The sequence below is a fragment of the Danio aesculapii genome, chromosome 4, assembly GCF_903798145.1.
Source record: "Danio aesculapii chromosome 4, fDanAes4.1, whole genome shotgun sequence".
NCBI lineage: Eukaryota > Metazoa > Chordata > Actinopteri > Cypriniformes > Danionidae > Danio > Danio aesculapii.
This window is the reverse complement of record NC_079438.1, coordinates 6,989,710-6,997,286: the sequence shown is the minus strand read 5'-3', so window position 1 is coordinate 6,997,286 and position 7,577 is coordinate 6,989,710.

Sequence of the window (7,577 nt, the reverse complement as noted above, 5' to 3'; positions counted from 1 at the left end):
TTCTTCATGTTTCTCAGCACTTTCTTTAGCAGAAAACACAGATGAAAACTCAACTTTAATGACCCACAACAGCAGCTCATTGTCCCGCTATTTATTTACTGACAAAACACTGGAAAACGCAGCAGATTATATGTAAGAAAGATGAACACATCAGTAATGTGCTGAACACTGTGAATTACACTGCTGCTGATTATTACTGCAGATTCAGCATTTACTTAAATGTGTGTGTGAGGGAGATCTGTGTGCGTGCGTGCGCCTGTGCTGATGTTTCTCTGTATTGTGTGCAGTGAGTGAAGCTGAACGCTGAGATAAAGCAGATGAGGACTCATGAAGCTGATCTGCTGAGTAAGATTCAGACACTGAGTGTAGAGTTATGACTGATTGGATGAGCTGAAAGACTCAACTCAAGCTTTCTGTTCAAGACTGCCTGTGTATTTAACAGCTCTCTCTCTCTCTCTCTCTCACGCACACACACACACACACACACACAGCTGTTACCAGAACACTATTTTTATTAACAAGAACCAGCATGTAGTTTTCTTGTACAACAAAATCACTTTACATTTATTAACAAGAATGAAATAAATGAGAAAAAAAAATTAAATTAAAAGAAAAAAAAAAAAACAGGAGAGGGTATATAATTATCAAATTACACACAAATATATTACGCACATTTTTTCAATTTTACTTTTTGACAAGAGTTATTAAATGCATATATACACTGTTGGACTTTTCCTAGTCCTCCCAGGTTCAAACATCAGTCAGAGGCTTTAAATAAGTTTAAACAATTTAGTTAATTAGATGAAAAAAGCATTACAGAGCTCCGGGTGTCAGAGAACAGCAACACAGGCGGTCTGTGTCAGCTGGGCGCCACATCCTCGTGCCACCTATATTTATCGTCGTCTCTGGGAGCGCTTCAGTAAGATCCTCCATCCAGATCAGTTCAATCATCAGTTGTTAGGCAGAGCAGCAAATCTGTGAAGAAAAAGTTACGCATACACATAACAGAGCCTGGAAGAGAGTGAGCCTTCACCCCCTTCGTATCGTAAATTCCTGTAATGTATTAGGAATTTTGTATTTTGTGATAAATTCTGTAAATGTAAATAATGTTCCATCACTTTCAAATAATTGATTGACTAATATTAATTCATTGTTAAAGCAATTGTTAAAGAATAGTGACTTATTTCTAAACAAGATATTGGCATTATTCCAAATAAGAAAACTATGTGGGGAGAAGTTGTGTTTATAAATCAGCCTCCATGTCGTAAGCACTTGTTGGTGAAATTTAGAGAGTTTGATTAAGAGTTTTTTAATTTTATTACAAATTAAAAGAAATTCTAAATCACCCATATGAGAGAAAATGAAATGGGAATATTCCAGATAGATGAGGTATTTAAAAGAAATTTTCCTATCCTATTGTTACGATCCTTGATGGAAATATGTCTAGGAAATTAAAAGGAGTCACACAGAGAAGACCAAAGTATAAACTGATGATGAAGATGGCAAGAGAAAACACAAAACAACGAATTAGCACCGCAAAAGATTTATTGCTCCCACAGTACTTACAATATTTACAAACAATAAGATAAAGTTGAAAAGAACCAAGACAAACAGGAGGGGGAACAGAAGTTTGCACTAGCAAATCAAAGAAATAAATATAACAAAAAATATTTTTCCTCCCCAATCCACTAAATAAGAAAGTAACAATATGAAAAAGAAAAGTCTTCAGCGCAAAAGCTACACTAAGAAATAGAAATACAAATTAGTGCACTTCGCTAACTAGTGTGTCTATACATCAATGATCTTACATGCAAAGCATGTATGTCACATGACTTACTATGTTGTTCCAGATCTCCCTTGTCTGCAAGTCACAGAAGGTTTTGAATGGAGCATTAGCGGGCTAAAGATGTAAAAAACACACATCAAAACTCTAGCAACGGATAACTCACACAGATCTCACTCCAAGTCAACATTAGTAAATCTCACTCAAAGTCAACATCAATAACAGCTACAAACGCACACAGACACCACCAAACAGACAACACATAAAAACAACAGCTGTTTCTCAATATGCGTTCTTCAGCGGTCTTGTGTTCTTGCGTTAACTGTTGAACATGTTCCAGAGAGACTCAATAATACAATACATAATCTATAATACATAATCCACTGTTTAACCCTGTATGTCCTATTCTTAATCTTGTAAACCATGTTTCCTCTTGCCGTATTAGTAAATTGTTCTTTTTGACTATTACCTCCTGTTGAATTTCCAATAAATGTCTGCCTTTTTCATCTTTGTCCCATTTCTCTTGCCATAATCTATTTACACCATCTTTAATTATTGTTTTAATTTCTGATTTGCTGAGAGGAACCTGTATTTCTATTTGATTTGATTTAATAGCTTCTTTTGCCAGTTTACCTGCCATCTCATTACCTTCAATACCAGAATGAGCTGGGACCCATACAAACTGTATATGAATCCTTTGTTGACTCAAGTGGAATATTATCTGATGTACTTCGTTTAAAAGATCCTGCCTGCAAGCAGATTTCCCACTTTGGATACTCAACAGAGATGACATTGAGTCTGAACAGATCACTGGTTTGTATGGCTTGACTTCCTCTACCCATTGTAGTGCTATTATAATAGCCATCATTTCAGCAGAGTAAATGGAGAGGTGATTTAAGGTTTGTTTTTGTATTTTTGCTCTATATTTGGGAATGTATACTGCTGCCCCAGTTTTACCAGTTGATTCTTTTGATGCGTCTGTATATATTTGTACTGTTTCATTATACATTATTTCTAAATACTGCTTAACATTTTGATTTTCTCTTTCTGACTTAATTACCTTCTTTATTTCCAGATTTATTACAGGAAAACAAAACAACCAAGGTGGAATTGTACTTATATAGTTATTTTTACTACAAGAGATATTACTGATCCCCATTTCTTCTGCCTCTTTGCTACTGCTCCATCCAAAGCTTCTACTATTAGTGCGACCATATTCCCAACATTCATTTAATACCATTTTTGTGGGGTGTGTTGCTGCTTGTCTTTGTAAATTTATCCAATATGTTAAAGAGAGTTGTAATCTCCTGAGATTTAATGGCATTTTGCCTGTTTCAACTTGCAGTGCTGGAATTGGAGAGGTTCTAAAAGCTCCGCAACATATTCGAAGTGCTTTGGCCTGCATCCTGTCAAGTTCAGCTAATGTAGTTTTTGCTGCTGATTTATACACAACACTTCCATAATCAAATACTGAACGGATTATGGCAATGTATATCTTTTTCAAAGATGACCCTGTTGCCCCCCAATTATATCCTGCCAAACATTTTAGGATATTAATTGCTTTCTTGCATGTATCTATCCTTTTTTGAACGTGATTTTTGAAGGTAAGCTTACAATCAAACCATACCCCTAAATATCTTATTTCGCTAGCTTGTTTAAGATGTTGTCCATACAATTTAAGGTTTATTTCATTTTTTTTTTTTTGGAAAAACAGATAAATTGAGTTTTTTCCACTGATAGATGAAATCCCCATTCAGATGACCATTTTTCAACCTGACTAATTGCTGACTGCATTCTGTTCTGTAAGTTATCAATTTTACGGCCCCTTACCCACAACGCACCATCATCTGCATATAGTGCTCTATTTATCCTATGTTCCACTCCATCGAAAACATCATTTATCATTATATTAAATAGAACTGGGCTACACACACTTCCTTGTGGGGTGCCATTTTCTACTGAATATGTGCCTGATGTCCTGTTCCCTTATTCTAACTTCTATGGTTCTTTCCATAAAAAAATCTTTAATCCAATTGAACATTTTACCACCTACACCCATATTATTCAGTTTAATTAACAATCCCTCTTTCCATAGCATATTATACACCTTCTCTATGTCGAAAAAGGTTGCCAAGACTGATTCTCTATTTACTTATGCCTTTCTAATTTCATTTTCTAAACTTACTACCGGATCCATTGTTGTTCTTCCATTGTGGAACCCACTCTGATAAGGTGTAATTATTCCCCTGCTTTCTAAATAATACATTAACCTTTTGGCTATCATTCTCTCCATAAGTTTACATAAGTTGGATGTTAAGGCTATAGGTCTATAACTTGTGAGTTCTGATTTATCTTTGCCAGGTTTTCCTATGGGGACTATTACTGAGTGTTTCCATACACAGGGCAACTGTCCTTGTTCCCAAATTTTATAATAAAGATCGATTATTAAGGTTTTTGCCACATCGGAGAGTTGTTTAATCATTTTGTAGCTTGACAAATGGAGGGCCCCCAGGGCAGTGAGTTGGCATGCGCTGCGGATTTATTTTTGTTGCTTTTCCCTACCAGCACACCCCTTTTCCCAAGAAACAATGGAGTTGCAAACAATCAAGGAAAGTCGCAAACTAAATCCTGCACATAGCCTAGACGTAGTCAGCAGGATTTGAACCTGCACTGGGAGACACCAATGGATTTCTAGTCCATCGCCTTAACCACTCGGCCACGACTAAGAAGCTTGACATTTCCATTGTGCTCTTGCCTGGCGCATTGGTCGTGCTGCCCGATGACATGTAGAGCAAGCAAGAGCTCACCAGCAATAGATGTCACTTGTGGGGATGGTATGCAGTTTAACCCAAAGAATGACCAGTCTGTCAGACGAAGAAGAGCCGGAGTCAGAGATTTAAATAAATAAATACAGTTTACTGAAGATAGTTTGCAGTTACATCTGCAGAAGCCAGCTTCAACACTCTGTTCTATAACTCTATGTTCGGTGAGATGACTTTCAATTTTGCCATGACATGCTTCGAAGCACGAAGATGGTGTGAGTAAGATAACTTCCCCGGAAGCACCGGGCTCTCTTAAATGAACAACGAGGATGGGATTCGAACCCATGCATGCAGAGAACAAAGGATTAGCAGTCCATCACCTCAACCACTCGGCCACCTCATCATGCATTTAACCACTTTCCAGATGGGGGCTGGACTATAGCACATAAATATGTATTTGCAGCTATTTTCAGAACAGACGACATTACATTTTGCAGGAACATCCTTCAAAACGCTAAGAGGGTCCGAGTAAAACACATTCCACAGAAACACCAGGATCTCTCAGATGCCAGAGCATTTGAACGACAAGAATGAGATTTGAACCCACGCAGGCAGAGCACAATGGATTAGCAGTTCATCGCCTTAACCACTCGGCCACCTCATCACATATGTTGCTAATTTCCTGATGGAGGCTGGACTGTGGCACATATGTGTTCATGTATGTTTTTGCAACTATTTTCAGTAAGATGACACTCAATTTTGCTATAACATGCTTCGTAGCATGAAGAGGGTGCAAGTAAGTTACCGTCCACGTAAACACCGGGCTCTCTTAAACGAATAACCAGGATGGAATTTGACTCACACACGCAAAGCACAACAGAATAGCAGTCCAGTGCCTTATTCACTCAGCCACCTCACCGCGCGTATAAGTGCTCTCCTAATGGAGGCTGGACTATGGCATATACGTATGTTTTTGCAGCTATTTTCGCTAAATATTACATACAATTTTGCCATAAACATCCTTTAAGACGCTGAGAGGTGCAAATAAGAAACCTTAGACAGAAGCAGTTGCCTCTCTCAAAACAGTGAAACTATGAGGATGGGATTTAAACCAGAACTTACAGAGTACAACATACTAACCTAAGCACTCGGCCACTTCATGTAAGCACAGCGTTGTGCTAGAGAAAGGATTAACTTTTGTGACTCGAATGGATGTTCTTACAGAAAAGATGAAGATAAAGGTTGTCATAAGGAGCTTTATCAGTAGCTCTGATCAGTGCCCCAGAGTTAAGGCTGATTTATACATCTGCGTCAAGCGCACGCTTATGCTGCGGCGCAGCCTACACGTGGTTGCATAGAACCTCGCTGTGGCCGTCGGCGACATTGACGCGCACCTCTCAAAAAATGTAACACGTACGCGTAGCTCTCAGATTGGTCGGCTTGGTAGCGCTGACGAGTGTGGGCGGAGGTGAGAGCCGCACGAACGTGAAGCTGCGGGTGTTTACAAGTGTGGACTCCCATGAAGGAGCTCCGGATGGAGACTGTTGTTTTGTGTTTACCTTTTAATTAAAGTTGTTGCACGTCCACTGGTTCCTGCGTCAAAATGAGCGAATTTGAGCCACTTGCACATTAAGGAAGCATTCAGAAAAAAACAAAACACCAGCGAAGAAACTCAACACAGAGAAACATAAACACCTACTGCCAGCTAGCGTTTCGGAAGTGTATTGCAGAGCAACAGAAACAGTGCGCAAAAGTATAAGTGCATGGCTACGCACAAGGCTTGCGTTGTGGATAACGCTGATCACTTGACACAGAAGTATAAACCAGGCTTTATTGTTCAACATTAACTGCAACATGTTTCTTCTGGTTTTGTTGGAGAGAAACTAGACAGAATGCCTGAGTCTAAAAATGGCAGCATAGCTGACCTTGGATTTCTGTCAAAATATGGTTTCAGGGCCCTTGCATTCTTCATTACCTTACCCCAATCCCTGTACAGCCCAATAAATACATCCCAATCTCAACCCTTTTCTCTGCCGTTCAGCGTTGTGACTCCGTCCCCTTTACCAGATTACCCACAATTCTCTTCTCCCAGATTCACATAAATTGTGTATACTTTTCCTTAAGTAAAAATGAAAGAATGTATAAGTAATTATTTTTAGCCTGCAGCAGGCTGGATTAACCTGTACCATAACATTCTTCAGAGTGCGTGTAAGAAACCTTCCATGGAAGCACCAGGCTATCTAAAGCAATTGAACGACAAGAATGGGATTCGACTCCCCCACACAGGCAGAGCACAGTGGATTAGCGGTCCATCCCTGCCGGAGGCTGGATTAACTTTTACCATGACATCCTTCAAAACGCTAAGAGGGTGCGAGTAAAACACCTTCCACGGAAGCACCGGGCTCTCTCAAACACCAGAGCAAATGAGCGACGAGGATGGGATTCAAATCCACACATGCAGTGCACAATGGATTGTAAGTGCATCACCTTAACTACTCGGCCACCTCATCACGTATGCGCCTACTTCTTTGATGGAGGCTGGACTGCGGCACATATTTGTATATGTATGTTTCTGCAATTATGTTCGGTAAGATGACTTTCAATTTTGCCATATCATGTTTCGAAGCACGAAGATGGAGTGAGCAAGATAACTTCCCCGGAAGCACCGGGCTCTCTTAAATGAACGACGAGGATGGGATTCGAACCCATGCGTCCAGAGAACAATGGATTAGCAGTCCATGTTGTTCCAAGAACATCTCCTGAGTCTGAAGCCATGATGGCAAGATGCTCCCGATCCTGTCACGTTATCGCTTGACGTTTGACGTGGATCCGTCAAATGTCATGACTTGACGTTGTAAGAGGATTACAGTGCTGCCAGGGCCATTAACGCTGCCAGGGCCACTGCTATGCTGCGTAAATTGTGGCGCAAAGAAATTGATGCGGCACTTTGTCACTGTTACTGTATCACTCGGACATGGCGCCAGAGGTTTAAATACTTGAGCCTGAGATCTCAGCTGTGCAACAGCCACGTC